This window comes from Aotus nancymaae, unplaced genomic scaffold (genome assembly GCF_030222135.1).
Source record: "Aotus nancymaae isolate 86718 unplaced genomic scaffold, 86718_ANA_hifiasm-v0.15.2.pri h1tg000057l, whole genome shotgun sequence".
Taxonomy (NCBI): domain Eukaryota; kingdom Metazoa; phylum Chordata; class Mammalia; order Primates; family Aotidae; genus Aotus; species Aotus nancymaae.
This window is the reverse complement of record NW_026988471.1, coordinates 32,377,583-32,399,932: the sequence shown is the minus strand read 5'-3', so window position 1 is coordinate 32,399,932 and position 22,350 is coordinate 32,377,583. Positions and strand designations below refer to the sequence as shown.

The 22,350-nt window shown below is 38.4% G+C and overlaps 1 protein-coding gene across 1 annotated transcript in view; it reads right to left on the bottom strand.

Annotated features, from left to right (window-relative positions):
- RASGRP3 (RAS guanyl releasing protein 3) overlaps positions 1-15,245 on the bottom strand; it is a 128,956-nt gene extending 113,711 nt beyond the window's left edge. Inside the window, exon 1 of the mRNA XM_064363993.1 lies at positions 15,006-15,245. The gene's annotated coding sequence lies outside the window, so the exon portion shown is untranslated. The remainder of the gene's footprint in view (positions 1-15,005) is intronic.
- Between the last annotated feature and the right edge of the window lie 7,105 nt (positions 15,246-22,350).

Here is a 22,350-nt window from a genome sequence, read left to right as displayed (position 1 = left end):
TGCAGTATATATATTTTCTGTTTTGATTAAATATTCTTATATTAATGTGATTTAATTAGCATATTAATATATCACATAATGTATTAATGTAGAAATAATACATTAATAATTAGACTTCATTAATGATTTAAACATGCATACATATTTAGAATAAATAATATAAATACATTGTAATAATTTCATGGTAGATACGTGGCATTTTAGGAACAGTATGTAGTTGCTATTTATAACTTTGTTTCTATGGGGAAAATGTAAAGTGAATTCAGAGGGCCAAGAAAATTCTTAAAAACAAACTTTTGGAGCATTACCAATTTGTAAATCATGCAGCAAATGGTCATTATTTATATTTTATATATCTTTAACTTTTATTTTGATTGCAGAAATTTCTGACTGGTTAAACTCTAGCTTTATAACCAAACCTTCATGGAATAAGAAATGAACCCAAAATATGATCGTTTCAGTTGGCTGCAACTCATTGCCAGGATTTCAGAGACCCGTTTCCAGGTCTCTGCTCTTGGTAGGGCTATAAGAACCTACAGTGTCTTCTGATTTTATCCACTTCCACCAGTTCTATTTTTGTATCTCCATATTTAGTACACAGAGGCTATCTTTATCACCCCAGCTGACTGGCATGAGAGTCCCCAAGGCAGAGTAGTTATAGAAGATTATTATAGCATACTTCCTATCCTTCAAATAAGACAATGCAAAATGCAGAGAAGACATCAGCAAGTGGTCACAATGTTGGAAGTATGTGCGTGTGTGCATGTGCGCTCCTGTGTGTTTTAACTGCTAAAGATTTATTTCTTTGTACTAAGTTGTAGGCACTATTAGGTACATAATGTCTATAATGGTTTTGGGAACTCAATTTTAAGCTGTGTAATTGAATCTATCCCTATACCTAAATTCACCTGAAAACATTATGATAAAGTCTTTTACAACCATATAATCCAGATTTTAAATTTGGATAATTTTTTTAAAAAACTTCTATAGTCGTAATTCTCAACTGAGTAATCCATAGTTACCCAGCCCAAGTGAACAGCTTAATTATTCTAATAAGCTAAATCTCAAAAACTGCCAGTCCTTGGCTTGCTGTTCAACTATTCAGTTTTACTTGATATAGAACGTTCAGCTCAATGTATCAGAATGGAGATGACTGAGTACAGAAAAGGTGGCAATATCTCATAGTCTAAATTTCACATTATTTACATAGCTGTGGGTGGCACCGTAGCTCTTCGGTTTAGATTTGCACTATCTTATACAGTAGCCTCTAGGCACCTGAAGCTATCGAGCACTTGAAATGAGGCTAGTCTGAGTTGAGATATGCAATAAAATACACACTGGGTTTCAAAGACTTTTATTACAAAAAGGGAATATAAAATGTTTTATTAGTGGTTTTTTATATTGAGTGCATGTTGAAATGATAACTTGAACATATTTGGTTAAATCAACTATATTATTATTATTATTTTAGAAAGGGTCTTGCTCTGTTACCCATGCTGGAGTGCAATGGTACAATCATAGTTCACTGCATCCTCGAACTTCTGGGCTCAAGCAATCCTCTCACCTCAGTCCTCTGAGTAGCTAGGACTACAGGCATGCACCACCATGCCCAGACAATTAAAAAAAATTTTTTTTGTAGAGACAGGGTCTCACCATGATGCCCAGGCTGCTCTTGAAATGCTGACCTCAAGCAATCCTCCCACCTTTGCCTCCCAAAGCACTGGGAATACAGGTGTGAGGCACTATATCTCACTCCTTAAACTATGATATTGAAATTCATTTTATCTGTTTCTTTTTATTTTTTAAAATGTGGTCACTAGAAAATGTAACATGAACTATGTAGGTCACATTAGTGGCTCACATTATATTCCTATTTCATTTTTATTTTTTATTTTGTGAGAGACAGTCTTACTCTGTTGCTCTAGCTGGAGTGCAAGTGTGACCATAGCTCACTGTAACTTGAACAACTGGGCTCAAATGATCCTGCCAGCTCAGCTTCCTGAATATCAAGGACTACAAGCATGTACCACCAAGCTCAGGTAATTTTTTTTTTCTTTTGTAGAGACAGGATCGCGCTGTGTTGCCCAGGCTGATCACCTGGGTTCAGGTGATCTTCCAGCCTCTGCCACCTGAATTGTTGGGATTAGAGGTGTATATATCTATAGGACAGTACTGGTATAGAGTCTCCCATAATACATAGTAAGACTAGTAAGTAGTCTTACAGACTGGAAGTCAGAACTGCTGCTGAATTTTACTCCACATCAGGCTAACCAGAGGAGCGTATGACTTGGAGTGATGGTTATAACAGCCCACACACATTTAGTTTCCCATCCAAAGAATTTTAGTACCCAAGAAGACAACTATGAACATAGGCCACTAGGAGAAATAAATACATGTTACTGCAGTATAATACCTACCTTACTTAACTGTTTTCTAATTGATAACACATCCCTCATTTCATCTAAGGGATTATTATTACTTGTGCCCATTTCATGGCATAGAAACTAGATCTTGAATCATTAACTCACTTGTTTTGATTTTTTGTTGTTTTATTCTCCTGCCTGTTGCTATTAAAATGAAGATTAGGGACAATTTAAAAAACATGAATTTGCTATTTATAAATTTAATGGAAAGTAACACTTGTAAGATTCTACGTTTGGGCAACAGGCAGTTATTCAGAGGCAAGAAAAGTTACATCAATATCGCTGTGCACTTCACTGGCTATGTGCACAGGGAGGCGTTCACACTGACCCTAAATACTAATAAACATAAAAAGTTCAGCACCAAATCCCTGATGAGGGATTACTGGATTATTGAATTAAAAATACATTGGAGGTCACTGCTGCCAGCAAAGAATTGTGTAACTGCTGGTAAGAAAAACAAAACACAAAAACAAACAAACAAAAAACAATAGTGATTTCAGGAGTAGACTGAGAACAAAACAATAATATCTTTGTAATGTTCTGAAATCGCTGTGTGAATAAAGCTGAGACTGGCTCCCCTGCATTTCCCAGTTTGATTTGCTGACCATCTTGTCTGCCTATAATTGTTTTTTGCCATTCATTTCCTCCAATTGTCAATTATTACTAAAACAATTATGAAAAAAGTGCATGTCTTTGTTTCCTGTTGCTGATGAATGCAGTGAAGTCACAGACCAGGCCAGTGCATCATAATCTTTTCCATTACAATGGATTATGCTGTCACAAACAGGATATAGCCCATTACCTGGCAGAGAGGCCTTCAATGGCACTGAATTAGCACAAACATATTGTCAGCCATGACAGCAAGAAATCAGAACAGAGACTTACTTCTGCACTTTTTGAAAACATACTGGGTTTTGTTCCCGATTATAAAAGCAGTACATTACTAGACTGGAGTAGTACATTATTATCCTGGAGACAAAGTAGAAAATCAAAATCACCATTACCCCACCAACCAGAAATTTCTATGGTTAACATTTGGTGTATGACTTTTTAGTCTTAAGTTTTCATACACACATATTTTTTTTTAAGCAAATGGGGTCACAGGATATATATAATTTTGTAGACTTCTTACCTTCACTGAATGTAAGTATAAATGTTCACTCAACATTTACAATGAACACTTGCCAATGCCATTAAATATTATAATGTAATTTAATGGCTGTGTAAAATTTCATATTGTGGAATATTATTTAATAATTCCCTTTAAATTTAGGTTACAAAATGTATCTGTTGTAATAGATAAAGATTGTTTTACATACATTATTGTCCGAACTTATGATGTTTTTAAGAATAGATCCCTAAAAGATAGACTGTTTGCTTTTTACTAAAAATTATACTGCATATTTTGAAGTAAATATTTAGAATCAAAGGTCTAGGATATCTTAACAATAAAGGCACGTATATGCATTGAAAGTTTAGTAGCCAAACATGATATATGTGCCTGCCTAAAATGGTAAACAGGTGAAATACTTTTAATAATTAGAAAGTTTAAGATAAATCTAAAACTGGTCTATTCAAAATGCCTTTCAGGTCAACCATCTGTAAGGCTGTAGGTAATTCCAGGAAGTCTTTTTCCAGAATTTCCTAGCACAACTAGCCTTCAACCCATTTAAGAGCCCACAGATGATTCTGTGGCGATTCTGTAAACTCTTGATTATGCTGTTTAGAGGTTCCTAAGGAGCTTGCTTCTAGTGCCTGGCTCTGCGCTCTCTGGGCTGAACGTTGTTATCTGGTGTGGCCACTAGAGGGCAGCCAGGGACAAGGAAAGGAGGTTGACACTCTTGTCTGGTTTTCTCTTAGGCATAACCTTTTTTAAAAAAAATTGCACGATCTCATTTATATGTGGAATATTTTTAAACCCTCAAATACAGAGATACAGAATGAAACAGTGGTCACTAATGGTGGGAGTGGGGGGAAAGGGAAATGGGGACATACAGGTCAAAGGATACAAAATAGCAGACACTAAAGAACACGTTTGGAGGCTGGTTTATATGGCTTACACCTATAATCCCAGCATTTTGGGAGGCCGAGGCGGGTGAATCACTTGAGGTCAGGAGTTCAAGACCAGCTTGGCCAACATGGTGAAACCCTGTCTCTACTAAAAAGTACAAAAAGTAGTGGGTGCAGTGGCGCGTTCCTGTAGTCCTAGCTATTCAGGAGGCTGAGGCTGAGGATCACTTGATCCCTGGAAGTGGAGGCTGCAATGAGCTGAGAGTGTGCCACTGTACTCCAGCCTGGGTGACAGGAGACCCTGTCTTGAAAAAAAAAAAAAACTAGTTTGTAGATCTAATGTCCAACCTCTCAGGATAAAAGTTAATAAAATTGTGTGGTATTAGGGATTGTTGTAAAATAAGCATGTTTTAGCCACCTATGTCATGCAAAAATGTCACTATATGAGGTTATAGATTCTTCTTTATAATCTTTATTTCACCTGATAACCAAGGGAAAATTTTAAATGAGCCACTAAGGGGAAAAACAATTTAGAAGATTAATAAATAAGGAAAACCTCTGGGTATAAATCATGTCCATTTTCTCAGAGAGAGTAACCAAAAGATGGAGAATTCTACAAGGGCCACCCACCAAAGTTAGAAACAATAGAAGACCTGGAACCTGGTTAAAAACTGGCTTCTAGCATGAGCAACTGGCGCCCTTATCTCTTTGCAGATGGAGAAAGTGAATCTAGGGCCAGATGCTCAACATTCTGTAAAGGAGTCGGCAGTTGTGAGGGCTTTGGCTTTCTGCACACGGTGGTTCCATTTTCCATCTGCCTCTCATCAACGATGTGATTGATCATGGACACGTTACTTAACCTCTCTCACCTCACTTTTCTCAACTACAAAATGTGGCTGGCAATGGAACCTGCTGATAGATGGTTGCAGAAACAAAAAAAGATAATGGAGATAAAAGGCTTGACATAGAGTAAGTGCTCAATAAATGTTGGCTGTTTTTATTTCCATTTCTCATTTCCCACCTAAACTGTTTTCCGTTCCCAGCTGTTCACTTACTATTTCTATCTGACTGTTCCATCATTCCCTCAAATTTCATATGTTTGAAACCAAAATCCTCATCCCTCTAACTCCCTGACCTGCTGCTGTCTCTTTGGCCATTTCTTTGAATGGAGTCATAAAACATAACATCCTCTTGAACACATTCTCTCTTCCTATAACCATACTCAATTAGTTCACAGAACAGGTCAATTTGTTCTCAAATGTGTCTCCATTTGGCTTCTTTCTGTTTTCATCAGAACCCAAGCCTCGGTGCCCTGATTTCTGCTCCAGCAAGTTCTGCCTCCAACAGGTAGATCTTATCCATGCCGTTTCCCTTTTCAGAAATTTTCACTGGCTCCTGGTGTCTTTAAATTCTCAACTCCTTAGTCCAGCATTGCAGTCCCGCCACAGCCTGAACCCATCCTCCTCCAGGCACTTCCTTCTTGCTCCCTAGGCTCATTCCTGTTGTTGTCCAGCTGGGACTCTCGGTTCCCTTGAAGAGTTGCCAGATTTAGGAAATAAGAATACAGGGTCACCAGCTAAGTGTGAATTTCCAACAAACAACAAGTAATATTTTCGTATAAGTAAGTCCCATGCACTAGGTCTCATATAGTTGTGGAGTAGGGCACACTTATACTAGACCAGTGTTTGTTGTTTATTTGAAATTCACATTGAACCGGGCATCCCGTATTTTATCTGGTAGCCCTATTCCTTGGGCGCCGCAAGTCCATTCCTGCCTCTGCTCAAGCTCATAGCTCCATTCTTATCTTAGAGACCCTTGACTCCCTCTATATCTATCAGATGTCCTCCTGCTCACCAAGGCCCAGCTCAGTCTCAGAGCTGCATGAAGCCCATCTGGATCAGGTCTTCCCTAGGTGGTACTCATTACCTACGTCATTAATTTGGCTCCACATGTAGGATGCCTTGTGTCCTATATATTTCCCCTTTTCCAACTTAACACTGAGTTTATCAAGGATAGAAATTATAAGTTAGAAAATTTAGTACGCTTTCATGGTGTGGTGCTACTTGTAAACCTGTAATATAGATGAAACATTAGCAGAAAGGTAATCTCCAAAAGCCAATTGTCTGAATTTAAGGTGCCTGTAAAATACACAAGAATCAACGTGAACACCCCCTCTCCCCCATCCAGCATCAGGCCACAGGGCAGATGGGTGTAGTTTCCCATCTGAAGAAGACGACCTTGGCACGCTTCTCCCCACATCCCTCTTCAACACATCCCCCAAGTTGCAGATTGTATTTAATGACATCTAAATTTCTTGCTGCCTCACATGAGCTCTTCAGTAACCTGATTTTACTTGTATTTAATGTGAAGACGACGGTTGGCTCTACTATGTAAACTGTAAACACATAGTGATTGTAGGAGTTACTCTGGAAAGGAGGCAATACATTTCTATGTAATTTATAGAAAAGCAAAAAAATAATTATAAGTTTTTTCAAAATTAGAGAACTCTAACTTAAAATGTTCTCAGCAGCTCGTAGATACATCAAAACATTCCTGTAGAACTATTAGGCAATTTCTAAGAGCTGTATTTTAAATACCTGTCATTTCATGAGTACATTTATCAATCTACGATCATCTGGAAAGTGAGTCTTTTACAAGTGAAAAAGTATATTCTTGGAATAGTACATCTAGCCCATAATTTTTTATTTCTTAAACCTTACATACAGTTAAAACATTTTCATTCTCATAATGTAAACATGTGAATGTGTCAAATGTGAACGTTGTTTTGAAACTCTAAGGGAAATGAGTTCAACATGATCAGAAATCAGGATTGCTATAAGCAACACTGCTGTCATTAGGGCCATGTGGAGTAGCAATTAATTAAGTCACCTTAGAGTTCACTCTGTGGAAGATCTAAAGTGGACTCAAAACTGACTTCACAGTACTGGAATGTTCTGAAAATAAATGCTGAGGGTTTGTTTATTTGTTTCTTCAGATCTATCACATTTACTCAGATTAATTTCATTTCCCTCTCTCTTTTTTTTTTTAACCACTTAAGTTCAACTAAGAAGTCATGCTCTTTCTATTCAAACGTATTATACCTTCCAACAGTTTCCATGGAATTATAATTTTCTAATCAGTAAAAAATAACCATTAAATTTTCCCAGAAAAGAAGATGGCCAGTGGGATCCACACCGAGCCAGAGCCCGAGTCCTGGCCTCCTGTGCGGGTTCTGGCTGGTTCTGCTTTTCTGGCTTCCAGCTTTGCTATCTTCTTGGGACAGATTCCAAACATCCCAATCTCAAACAGGGATAGGGTGAAATAACAGCAACACATTTCCGTCTACTCTTCCTTTTCAATAATCCACGAGAACCTTATTCCTTTGTTAGTCATTGTGGTAACATGAATCAAGTTACTCCAAGACAGAAATGTGGTTATTATCAGCAGTGGATGCGAATATGGCGCATCATTTAAACAAATGTGTTTGTTTAATGGCAAAGAATGTTAAAAGAATTTGGAATGTCCCTAGGAGCTTTCCAAGTTTTTGTGGGCAGCGTCAACTGTTCTTGGATTCGACCTTACCATTTCCAAACCCAGTGACATTTTTCAAGGCACTCAAAATATAATGAACGAATGTTTTGAAATAATAATTTAAATAAGAATTACTATGAACAGTTTCTATCACTGGAAACTGTTCAGTGCTGTTTTTTGTGGTCCTAGAAGATTCTCCATTGTCTGAAAAATGTATATTCAAGAAAAAAAAAACCTGTACTAACATTTTTTATCTTTGCTTAATTTTATAGAAAATTTAAATTTTAGTTGAAATAACTTTTACACAATTGTCTATTTCTGCTTGAAGGCTATTTATTAAAGGTATTCTAAACTACTATTGATCAAAGAAATTGTAGGTGGATTATTAATCAGCAATTTGAAAAGGGCAGACAAGAAGACAAATATCAAATATATATATTTTTAAAGGTGATCATCAATGAAATTATTTATGCTACCTAAATGCCTGATAACAATGAAACTGAAGAAAGTTCACAGAGATAAAGTTATTGTCAAGAAACAATAAATATTTTAAAAATATATGTATCTTTTAAGATAAATTTTTATTATTAATTTTGTGTGCATGTTAAATATTTTTTCAAAATAAAATTTAAAAAAATATATTTATTGGGGATCATGATCCAAGACAGCAGAATAGGAACAGTTCCAGAGCACAGTTCCTAGCCAGAACAGCGCAGAGGGTGAGTGCTCACCCCATTTCCAAACAAGTTTTGACTGCTTACAGACCAGGAGATTCCCAGGCCAAAAAGTGCCAGGAGTTTTCAGAGTGGCGATTTCAGCCGGTGCTGCATCGGCACACAGGAACTCACACAAGTCTGGGTGGCCATTTTGACTGGTGCCTGGAACACCTGGGAGATAGAGCCACCCATTCAACTAAAAGGGAGGGGCCTGAGACAGGGAGCCAGGTGATCTGGCTTGGTGGGTACCACCCCCACAAAACAAGCAATCTGAAACGTTCTGGATTGAGAGTTTTGCAGCAAGCGCAGCTGGACCCAGGACGGTCCAGCTCAGTGAGGGGAGAGGCAGTCTGCCACTACTGAGGCAGTTCACACAGCAGCTGGGCAGAGCCTGCGGCAGCTCAGCAACACCTCTGCTGGCAGACTGTGACTAGACTACTCTGAGCGGGTCAGGGCATCTATGAAAAAAGGCAGCAGCACGACAGGAACTTATAAATAAAGCCGACCTTCCTAGGACAGAGCACCTTGAAAAAGAGGCAGTTATGAGTTCAGCTGTAGCAGACTTAAAGGTACCTGCCCAGCAGCTCTGCACGGAACAATGGAACTCCCAGAACAGCACTTGAGCTCCTATAAGGGACAGACTTTCTCCTCAAGCAACTCCCTGACCCCTGTATACCCAAAGAGACACCTCATAAAGGAGAGCTCAGGCCGACATCAGATGGGTACCCTTCTGGGATGAGGATAGCAGAGGAAGAAACCGGTGGTAACCCTTGCTGTTCTGCAGCCCCTGTGGGCGATTTCCAGGCAAGCAGGTCTGGAGTGGACCTCCAGCAGTCCTGCAGCAGAGGGGCCTGACTGTTAGAAGGAAAACTAAGAAGCAGAAAGAAATAGCTTCAACATCAACAAAAAGGATGTCCACTCAGAGACCCCATCTGAAAGTCACCAGCTACAAAGACCACAGGTAGATAAAGCCACTAAGATGGGAAGAAACAAGCACAAAAAGGATGAAAACACCAAAAACCAGAATGCCTCTCCTCCTCCAGGGGATCACAGCTCCTCACCAGCTGGCGATCTCAAAGATGGATGGAGAATGAATCTGGTGAACTGACAGAAGCAGGCTTCAGAAGATGGGTAATGACAAACTTCTCAGAGCTAAAAGAACATGTGCTAACCAAATGCAAAGAAACTAAGAACATAGAAAAAAGGTTAGATGAGATGCTAACTAGAATGAACAGCTTAGAGAAGAATATAAACAACTTGATGGAGCTGAAAAACACAGTAGGAGAACTTCGTGAAGCATACACAAGTTTCAATAGCTGAATCGGCCAAGCAGAAGAAAGGATATCAGAGATTGAAGATCAACTCAATGAAATAAAACAAGAAGGCAAGATTAGAGAAAGAAGAGTGAAAAGAAATGAGCAAAGCCTCCAAGAAATATGGGATTATGTGAAAAGACCTAATCGACCTTTGATCATTGTACCTGAATGTGATGGAGAGAATAAATCCAAGCTGGAAAACAATCTTCAGGATATTATCCAGGAGAACTTCCCCAACCTAGCAAGGCAGGCCAACATTCAAGTCCAGGAAATACAGAGAACACCACAAAGGTATTCCTCAAGAAGAGCAACCCCAAGGCACATAATCACCAGATTCACCAGGCTTGAAATGAAGGAAAAAATGCTAAGGGAAGCCACAGAGAAAGGTCGGGTAACCCACAAAGGGAAGCCCACCAGACTCACAGCAGATCTCTCAGCAGAAACCCTACAGGCCAGAAGAGAGTGGGGGCCAATATTCAACATCCTTAAAGAAAAGAACTTTCAATCTAGAATTTCATATCCAGCCAAACAAAACTTCATAAGTGAAGGAGAAAGAAAATCCTTTACGGACAAGCAATTGCTGAGAGATTTCATCACCACCAGGCCTGCCTTACAAGAGCTCCTGAAAGAAGCACCAAACAAGGAAAGTAACAACCAGAACCAGCCACTCCAAAAACGTACCAAATGGTAAAGTGCATTGACACAATGAAAAAAATGTATCAACTAAGGGCAAAACATCCAGCTAGCATCAAAATGGCAGGACCAAATTCAAATTCACACATAACAATATTAGCCTTAAATGTAAATGAACTAAATGCCCCAATCGAAAGACGCAGACTGGCAAATTGGATAAAAAGTCAAAACCCGTCAGTATGCTGTATTCCGGAAACCCACCTCACACGCAAGGACACATATGGGCTAAAAGTAAAGGGATGGAGGAAGATTTATCAAGCAAATGGAGAGCCAAAAAAGCAGTAGTTGCAATCCTAGTCTCTGGTAAAATGGACTTTAAACCAACAAAGATCAAAAGAGATGAAGAAGGCCATTACTTAATGGTAAAAGGATCAATGCATTAAGAAGAGCTAATGATCCTAAATATATACGCACCTAATACAGGAGCACCCAGGTACATAAAGCAAGTTCTTAACAACCTACAAAGAGACAGACTCCCACACAATAATTGTGGGAGACCTTAACACTCCACTGTCAATATTAGACAGATCAACAAGACAGAAAATTAACAAGGGTATCAAGGACTTGAACTCAGATCTGGACCAAGCGGACCTAATAAACATCTACAGAAATCTCCACCCCAAATCCACTGAATATACATTCTTCTCAGCACCACATGGCACTTACTCTAAACCTGACCACATAATTGGAAGAAAATCACTTCTCAGTAAATGCAAAATAATGGAAATCATAACAGTGTCTCAGACCACAGTGCAATCAAGTTAGAACTCAGAATTAAGAAACTAACTCAGAACCACACAACATCATGGAAACTGAAAAACTGGCTCCTGAATGTCGACTGGATACACAATGAAATGAAGGCAGACATAAAGATGTTCTTCAAAACCAATGAGAATGAAGACACAACGTACCAGAATTTCTGGGACACATTGAAAGCAGTGTCTAGAGGGAAATTTACAGCAATAAATGCCCACCAGAGAAGCGAGGAAAAATCTAAAATTGACACCCTATCATCAATTTTGAAAGAGCTACAGGAGAAAGATTAAAAACCAAAAAACTCAAAAGCTAGTAGATGACAAGAAATAACTAAGATCAGAGCAGAACTGAAGGAGATAGAGACACAAAAAATCCTTCAAAAAAAAAATCAATAAATCCAGGAGCTGGTTTTTTGAAAAGATCAACAAAATAGACCACTAGCCAGATTAATAAAAAAGAAAAGGGAGAAAAATCAAATAGATGCAATAAAAAATGATAAAGGGGATATCATCACTTACTCCACAGAAATACAAACTACAATCAGAGATTACTACAAACAATTCTATGCACATAAACCAGTAAACCTGGAAGAAATTGATAAATTCCCAGACACTTGCACCCTCCCAAACCTAAACCAGGAAGAAGTAGAAACCTTGAACAGACCAATAACAAGGGCTGAAGTTGAGGCAGCAATTAATAGCCTACCAATCAAAAAAAAGCCCAGGTGCAGATGGGTTCACAGCTGAATGCTACCAGACATACAAAGAGGAGCTGGTACCACTCCTTCTGAAACTATTCTGAACAATCTAAAAAGAAGGAATCCTTCCCAAATCATTTTATGAGATCAATATCATCCTGATACCAAAACCCAGCAGAGACTCAACAAGAAAAGAAAACTTTAGGCCAATATCCATTATGAACATAGATGCAAAAATCTTCAATAAAATACTGGAAAACCGATTGCAACAGCACATCAAAAAGTTTATCCATCACGATCAAGTAGGCTTCATCCCGGGGATGCAAGTATGCAAGTCTATAAATGTAATCCACCACATAAACAGAACCAAAGACAAAAGCCACATGATTATTTCAATAGATATAGAGAAGGCCTTCTACAAAATTCAACAGCCCTTTATGCTAAAAACTCTCTATAAACTAGGTATCGAAGGAACATATCTCAAAATAATAAAAGCTATTTATGACAAATCCACACCCAATATCATACTGAATGGGCAAAAACTGGAAGCATTCCCTTTGAAATCAGGCACTAGACAAGGATACCCTCTCTCACCACTCCTATTCAATACAGTATTGGAAGTTCTAGCCAGAGCAATCAGGCAAGAAAAAGAAACAAAGGGTATTCAATTAGGAAAGGAGGAAGTCAAATTGTCTCTATTTGCAGACGACATGATTGTATATTTAGAAGACCATATCATCTCACCCCAAAATCTCCTTAAACTGATAAGCAACTTCAGCAAAGTCTCAGGATACAAAATCAATGTGCAGAAATCACGAGCATTCCTGTACACCAATAACAAACTAATAGAGAGCCAAATCATGAGTGAACTGCCATTCACAATTGCTACAAAGAGATTAAAATACCTAGGAATACAACTAACAAAGGATGTAAAGGACCTCTTCAAGGAGAACTACAAACTACTGCTCAATGAAATAAGAGAGAACACAAACAAATGGAGAAACATTCCATGCTCATGGTTAGGAAGAATCAATATTGTGAAAATGGCCATACTGCCCAAAGTAATTTATAGATTCAACGCTACCAATGACCTTCTTCACAGAACTGGAAAAAGCCACGTTAAACTTCATATGGAACCAAAAGAGAGCCCACATAGCCAAGACAATCCTAAGCAAAAAGAACAAAGCTGGAGGCATCATGCTACCTGATTTCAAAATATAGTACAAAGCTACAGTAATCAAAACAGCATGGTACTGGTACCAAAACAGAGATGAGACAAATGGAACAAAACAGAGGCCTTGGAAGCAATGCCACACATCTACAACCATCTGATCTTTGACAAACCTGACAAAAACAAGCAATGGGGAAAGGATTCCCTATTTAATAAATGGTATTGGGAAAACTGGCTAGCAGTGCGCAGAAAGCAGAAACTGGACCCCTTCCTGACACCTTACACTAAAATTAACTCCAGTTGGATTAAAGACTTAAACATAAGACCTAACACCATAAAAACCCTAGAAGAAAACCTAGACAAAACCATTCAGAACATAGGCGTAGGCAAGGACTTCATGACTAAAACATCAAAAGCAATGGCAACAAAAGCCAAAATAGACAAATGGGATCTAATTCAACTCCAGAGCTTCTGTACAGCAAAATAAATAATCATTAGAGTGAACCGGGAACCAACAGAATGGGAAAAAAATTTTGCAATCTACCCATCTGACAAAGGGCTAATATCCAGAATCTACAAAGAACTAAAACAGATTTACAAGGAAAAAACAAACAAATCCATCCAAAAGTGGAAGAAGGATATGAACACTTTTCAAAAGAAGACATTTATAAGCCCCACAAACGTGAAAAAATGCTCACCATCACTGATTATTAGAGAAATGCAAATCAAAACCACATTGAGATACCACCTCACACCAGTTAGAATGGCGATCATTAAAAAATCTGGAGAAAACAGATGCTGGAGACAATGTAGAGAAATAGGAACACTTTTACACTGTTGGTGGGAGTGTAAACTAGTTCAATCATTGTGGAAGACAGTGTGGTACTTCCTCAAGGACCTAGACACAGAAATTCCATTTCACCCAGCAATCCCATTACTAGGTATATACCCAAAGGATTATAAATCATTCTATTATAAAGACACATGCACATGTATGTTCATAGCGGCACTGTTTACAATAGCGAAGACCTGGAACCAACCCAAATGCTCATTGATGATAGACTGGACGAGGAAAATGTGGCACATATACACCATGGAATACTATGCAGCCATAAAAAATGATGAGTTCATGTCCTTTGTAGGGACATGGATGAATCTGGAAACCATCATTCTTAGCAAACTGACACAAGAACAGAAAATCAAACACTGCATGTTCTCACTCATAGGCGGGTGTTGAACAATGAGAACACATGGACACAGGGAAGGGAACATAACACACTGGGGTCTGTTGGGGGGGTGCCAAGGGAGGGACAGCGGGGGCTGGGGAGGTCAGGGAGGGATAACACGGGGAGAAATGCCAGATGTAGGTGACGGGGGGATGGAGGCAGCAAACCACATTGCCATGTGTGTACCTATGCAACAATCTGCATGATCCGCACATGTACCCAAGAACCTAAAGTATAATAATAAAAAAAAAAAAGATTTTGAAAAAATATATGTATTATTTATTGTAAAAACTGAAGGTGTCATAACTGAGGCAGATTTCTACATTTCTTCAGAGATAAAGCAAAGCATATTGAAGAGTTACGTGAGAATCTGACCTCAAATCGTATACATTGTCTCTGGCTAATATTCATAGTTTCTGAAATGCATTAAGACACAACAACAGATAGAATTTTAAAGGACACTTACCTTAATTTGCAGAACTGCCATAATGCTCATCCCTATAGTGAATCATCTTTTTCTTTATGCTTCATCACCTCTAGCAAGTTTCTCTTCAATGTGCCAAAACACCTAGAATTCCTGTTCTCTCTTCTAAAATGCTGTCATCGTCTCCATTGCCCAAATCCAGTTCAAAAGTGGAGAAAGAAAAAAACCTGAAATTTGCAAGCTGATTACGCCTAACAACAACATTGAAGCTGCTAAGCTTTGAGCTCAATGAATTAAAGGTTGTTTGGCTAAATGGCAGGCAGACTTCCTCCTATTCTTTCCCAACTTAGTTTTCCTGCCTCCAGTGCAGCTTTTTCCTTTCCTGGGCTATAAATAGGCTGGTTGTAAGAGTACTGAGGAAAGAAGGCAGGAAATGTATTTGATTTCAGAAAGCAGTCTTAGGTGTATGAGTGCGTGCGTGTTTCTTTTAAATGAATACCAACAAATATACAAAAGAAAATTTGGCCTCAAATAATTCAGCTTTGGTCTATGCACCATAGTCAACATTTTAATTTCCTATAATCTCAGTTTTACTAGAAGATGTCATATCTTATAGATACTTAAAAATGGTTGATTCTACAAAGTGGGAGTGTGGGTCTGGAATCAAGGGACAGTTTAGTTTGTGACATACATTTCTTTTGCTCTTTCGAATATTATACTGTATATGTCATGCTTTGAAAACATTAATTTTAGAGACAATTTTTAAAACTGATATTACTTAAGGTCCTTCACATGATTCTATTAGATGTCTGTGTATTTATTCATTAACTAACAGTCATCTATTTATCTGTCACCTCCCTCTCTCATTCTGTCATTCTCCACTTACTGTCGGTCAACAGCGGCTCTTTACGTGAGGTAACACTTTGAGAAGCAGCACAAGTGGTCCAAGGACAAGTAGCATCAGTGGCCCTGGATCAGAATCCCTGGATCAGAATCCCTGGGGCTGGGGCTCAGGTGATGAATTTCAGGTGATTCTGATGCTCACTAAAGAGGAGATGCACGGGTCTACAGAATTACTTTGTGTGCATGTTTATTAATATCCCTTCAAAAAGGAATTTCAGACAGATTTTTTTAATGTAAAAATCAGAAAACAATTTAAATGCTTTTTATGCTGGTAACCTCCATCGAGATGACTAGAAGAGTTTTTAGATCTAATGTTAAGAAGACATGCTAATTTCCCAATTACTTGGAGGAGCTACCTAATGTGAGGCAAAAGCAGTGAAAAGAATGAAAGGATGGTGTTTTTTTTTTGTTTTTTGTTTTTTTTTTTTTTGAGATAGAGTTTCGCTCTTGTTACCCAGGCTGGAGTGCAATGGCGCAATCTCGACTCACCACAACCTCCGCCTCCTGGGTTCAGGCAATTCTCCTGCCTCAGTCTCCTAAGTAGCTGGGATTACAGGCACGCGTCACCATGCCCAGCTAATTTTTTGTACTTTTAGTAGAGACGGGGTTTCACCATGTTGACCAGGATGGTCTCGATCTCTTGACCTCGTGATCCACCCGCCTTGGCCTCCCAAAGTGCTGGGATTATAGGCGTGAGCCACCGCGCCCGGCCCCAAAAGGATGGTATTTAAGAGAGACACAACAGCACTCACACATTGTGAATAGTCATCATACACATAGATAAATTCAAAGCAAATTTTACCAACACATATATCTGAAAATTGTAAGTTGTCTGAAATAAGACAAAACCAAAGTAAACAGTGAAGAAATGAAGCTTCTAATGGAAAAAAAAATGTCCCAGCCCCTATTTCTGTTTAGTGATTTGATTATTGTTTAGAGATCCAGGCATTTCCTTGTCCACACTTGGCTTTCATACTAGGCCCCGTATAATAGAAGCAATAGGTTGAACAATGAGCTCAAGCCAGACCTGGTAAGGAAAAAGTAGGGGTGTCCACATCCTAAGTACAGATTGGGAGGAAAAGGTTTCTTCAGAGAGAAAGAGAGACGAAAAGAGGGGGAGAAAGAAAAAAGAGGGAAAGAAAGCAAAAAAGAGAGGTGAATGACGTCCTTGTAATAGCAGAGAGGAAGAAGGAAGTCCATGGTGGTCAGGATATAACAGCTGCAGTGTATTGAAAGAGCTAGAAAGTACATGAGTTGACTTTGGCAAGAAAATGGCTGGCAATGGGGTAATATGTTTTTGGGAGCAAACTGTGCTCCCATGTGAGAAGAATGAATGCTTCTAAGAAACTCCAAGTACATTTACCAGGCTTCTTTCATTGTCCTCTGGAAACCTTCCTTCTATTTTTGTGGGGAAATATTTTACTTGTCAAAAAGAACAGCATCACAGAACTCCCCGTATTGCCCATCTCTAGAAATGAGTCATTAAAATGTCTACAGGAACAGCAAGGCTCTGTATTCTTAATCTGAAATCAATGACAGACTCTCTCAAAAGGCATAGTGGGAAAAAGTCAAAGGCCTTGTTAGGAAAGATAATGTATGACATTTTTCAATTGTTTTGATTCCGTCAATGGAGGAAAATACTTTTTTTTTTTAATTGAAGTCACTTAAAAACTTTTCAAAATATACAATCTAGAGGAAACCTAAGCAAAAGCCCTCAAAGAAAACGTTAAAAAGAGTGCATATTATTGCTCAACTGAGATGGATGCACTTGTGTATTTAAGCCTTTAGGTCCCACGAGTATTTTTAATAATAGCTTATCTTTGTCCCCAAAGTACAGAAGCTCTAGATTATGATCAAATTGTGGCCTATGAACTGTGTTCCTTTGACTTGAATTGTTGCATCATACTAATGAAAATAAATCAAAACTGCTAGAATAACCACTCAAAAGAACACCGGTTAAGGATGGGTCTCTAAATCACAGCAGGAATAATGACAAAGTAGTTGACGTTAGGAAGGACTTCTACATCTCAAAAATAAAATTTAAGAGTTACCAAACTCTTTGAAAGATCTGAAGGCTTCGTAGGAGAGAAACAAAGCTTTTCCATTCATTTAATTAAAGTTGATTTGTATTCATTAGTTTTTTTAGACTGATTCTCAGTAAACATAATGTTAAAGTTACCTTGCAAAGTACAAAAATCTTGGCACAAATGAAACAGTGCACAATATCTCCCAAAAGAGAGATACCTCCCAGCCTTGGTCAAATTCAGTTAGAAAATCTAAACCAGACTGCCTTCCCTGCACTTGGCTTTGGTTTCTATTGGTATTCCGTCACTCTGCCATGCACCTAAAATAAAACAGCATGAGTTTTTGTGTAACAACAACAACAACAACAAAGACAACTTGAGACTCCCCGATAATAAAGTCTAGAGTTCGTTCAGTTTTGTTGAAGTTAAAATCTGATGTCATAATAACTAAAGGAAATTCTACTTGGTGTTGTGGTAAAAGTTTTCCTATTAATTCTGAAAAATGGACAGTCATTTTGCTGTTTCTGCTAGTTGTATGTTCCTTTGGGAAACGCCTTTGGACTCAACTCTAAGGTTGTTTGTGAAGCTAATCACTGTTGGAGGCAAAGAAGAAGCAAAACCATCACCAGGAGTAAAATACACAGGAAACAAAACAGACCACGGAGAGACACCTCACGGCACACATCTGAAGGCAAAGGGAGACTGCCATGGGTGCCGAGAGCATGCATGCCTAAATATTACCTGATTGTGTGCAGTATTTGGAAGGAGAGAGGGAAGAAAGGAGGGAAGCGAGCAGGGCAGTGGAACTGATCTATCCAACAACAATTAAACTTTATTGTTTTGGCAGCCACTGTAGTCTAGTAAAAAGCCAAGCAGTAGGTTGGTGACTGAAATAATAGTCTACACAGGTTCCTTGCTTATACAGTAGATTAGTCTGAATTCACAATGGGGTCAATATATTCCATAATCCCCTGACACATAATTAAGCAACTGAGTTTATATTAAGTTTGGCAAGGTGAACACAAAACATCAGCTTTACCGTTCAAACAAATTATGGAGTGCAAATTCACATTGATTTGATGAAGCAAGTTAAAAATAACTGAGCGTTCAGAATGACCAAGAAAACCTCGGTCTTCCTTGCTGGCATTGAAGAAGCCAGCTGCCTAGGGAGAAGATCACATGGTAAGGAACTGAGGGTAGCTTCCCTCCAACAGCCAGCAAGAAAGTGAAGCCATTAGTTTGACAGCCTTCAAGAAACTGACTGTTGCCAATAAAAACATGAGCTTGGAAGCAGATCCTTCCCCAGTCGAGCCTCAGATGACCAAAGTTCCAGCTGATACCTTCTTGCAGCCTTTTAAGACTATGAAGCAGTGACCCAGCTAATCCATGTCTGGCTAAGCCAGCTATAGGAGAAGAGCTCCTATCAAGGTGATCTGCAGTCTTATGTAAGGAAATCACATATTGTGATCCCGGACATGCCTGTCACCTTTGCTGCATTCAGCTGGCTAGAAGCAAGTTATAGGTCCTTCCCGTGATTGGGTGAGGGATCAAGGATGTGCCTATCAAGAGTGGGATCATGAGGGCCCCCATTGTCTGTCTGCCACAATGGATGACTGACCTAGAAGGAAGAAGAAAGTAGACATCATACACCAGGTGGTTACTAAAGGACAGTTAAGGACTGTGCTACCCAAAGGTAAAATAGATAAAACAACTTAATTTTTCCTCTTTCAAACCAGTGGTAAATGCACTGCCTTGAGAAAGATCAGGGCATCTTCTATCATTAAGCACACTCAAGCAACTCAGGGACCTAAATGTCCTCATGCTGTATCTTTGAGGTCTTTTCAATGCCAAGCTTCTGTGACTTCAAACCTTCCCTTACAAGCGTCTCAAGACATTTTGGAATGCCACAATCCTGACTGTATTCATACAAAGTGCTGTGTTAATCCGTGTGTTACTGTTGACATCTTAATATAACAATACAGGGGAGAAGGAAAATACATAATAGCTCAGTCCCCTAGAGAAGTTAAAAGTCAAATCTATTAGGGTGTTACCCTCTGATCCAATTTTTGATTTTCCATTTGACTGTTTATACTTCTAAAGCATGATGTCATATAAAAAGTACACAGAGACAAAACCATTATAAACTTCACTTTTTACAGGCAAATTTGGGGCTAAAAATTATGTTTTCGGCAGGGAGCAAACTACATTTCACATCCAAGTAATATTGAGTACATCGAGAATCTACTTTGGCAGTATAAACTCATACCCTCAGGGTTAGAAAGGGCTTTCATAGTCAACTTTTTAGCCACCCATCTGATGGGCAAATATCTTCCAGAACATGAAGAACAAATTATCTTATTATTTCTAAGTAGAAACTGATAGACTGTCATACTTCCTTTTAATGTCATAAATGTAAATGACTATTAAAAACAAAATTATGAATCTAATCTAAATAAGGCAAATCCAAATTGCTTGCACACTAGATCAGTGAATTTTTTCTTCAGACAAACATTAAGTTCTAAAGGATATGGAATTTTAAACATATATTCACAGTTATTCTTCTGTGGACAGACTACACCGTGACATTATAAATGTCCTCTAATAACTCATTAAGAACACAGATTAAAAGCTGTAAATCAGGTTGAAACTAGGAATGTTTCATTTCCATTTAGAGGCTGAAGAGGAATGAAAAGTTTAAGAAGGAAATGACTTTTTAGAGCTATATGAGATCAGAGCATCTAAGAGTCTAGATTTAAAACGCTAAGCACTGAAGTCACATTCTTGGAACTAGCATCGTGTTATAGCTCCTTAATATACAGCTTGCTCAAATATCAAGTATTAATGTGCAGTTAATTCTGAAAGAAACCACATGTTACAAATTGTATTTTATTTGGACAATGAGGCCAGCAAAATTCTTTTTTGTAAACTTTATTTTTTCAACCCAATGTAAGTCCCTACTAAGTACAAAGCTCTGAGCTTGAGCCATAAGAGAAGAAATAAAATTAAACATTTGGCCTTTTCGCTAAAAGAAGCATACTTTCTAAAAAGAATTTCTCAAGTCATGGTTGGATGACAGCCTATATAAGAATAATGAAGAGAGTTTATTGAACGTGCAGATTTCTGGGCCTCTGCCCCAGTAGATGGCTAGTTTAGTAGGCCTAGGGTAAGCCTTGGAATGTGCCTGTGATTTTTAATTGTACACTGAAGTTTGAGAGCCAATGATACAGGTGTCATTGGAGTGGCCCAGAGATCAAAACACACCTTTTAAACTAATGCAAGAGAGTACCCAAAGGTTTTGCAAGTACTGAATGAATTCTGATTATAGCTGTAGCCAACATCAAGTTTCCATAATGGAATATGTGTTATGGTGTAAACTTTCTTTGAAGTCAGTTCTAATTTGTCCTAATAGTAGCATATTTATTTTGAATTTCCTAGAAAAGATCTGAATGGAGGGACCATTTCTCTTCCTGGGTGCATTAACCTTTATTTATTTATTTATTTTTGTATTTAAAAAATTGTGGTAAAATATACTTTTATCATTAAATTTATGATCTCAATCATTTCTAGGTGTACAGTTCATTAGTGTTAAGTATGTTGACATTGTTGTGAAGCAGATCTCTAGGACTATTTTTTTCATCTTGTAAAACTGAAACTCAATATCCTTGAAAACAACAATTCCCCTTTTCTCCCTCCCTGTAGCTGCTGACAACTACCATTCTACGTTTTATTTCTATGATGAATGCCCCATTTTTAAAACCGAATGCATGACCAAGTGTCAGGTATGAGAAAAAGGAAGAAGAAGAACTGAGTCTAAACATCCAAATCAGGGGTTTGGTTTAAGAAATGAGATTACAAAGCAGAAAAGTATAAAGCAAAGACACCTGGGTGTGTAAGTAGAGGTGTTTTTCAGAAATGAGTTGACAGTTTGATCATCTGGCTATGGGAAGCAGGTATCACGTAGCTATGTTTTCTAAAGCCAGAATATGAACTATATAGGTCACTACCAGATATCAGATCAAATTCCTGTATCTTTGATGAGTAAATGATTGTGATTAAAGTAGATGGGAAGTAGGTCAGGTGATAAAGATTGGGGATTATAAAAGGTATTTACCACCACCAAAATTTGTTGCAGATTTGGGAGGTAGATATACCTTTGATCCACTCATGGTGATAACTCACTAGGATGGGATTGGTTAAGGCAGCCCTTTGGGCATTGTGGATTTGGGAACAGATATCATAAATATTATGTATCAAAAGGCATCATGCCAAATTCAGAGCCATTGGAAGTTCTGGAGGGCCATGGTTAATGCTTTGGATGGGCCACAGTGACCCAATAGGATTGGGGAGATGCCTGAAAGAGTTCAAGAACTTTGATGAAGGTGTCTCCCAAGGCATCAATCTAAGCATTCTGGTGGACGAGATACGTTTTTTTTTTTCTTTTTTTTTTGAGACGGAGTCTC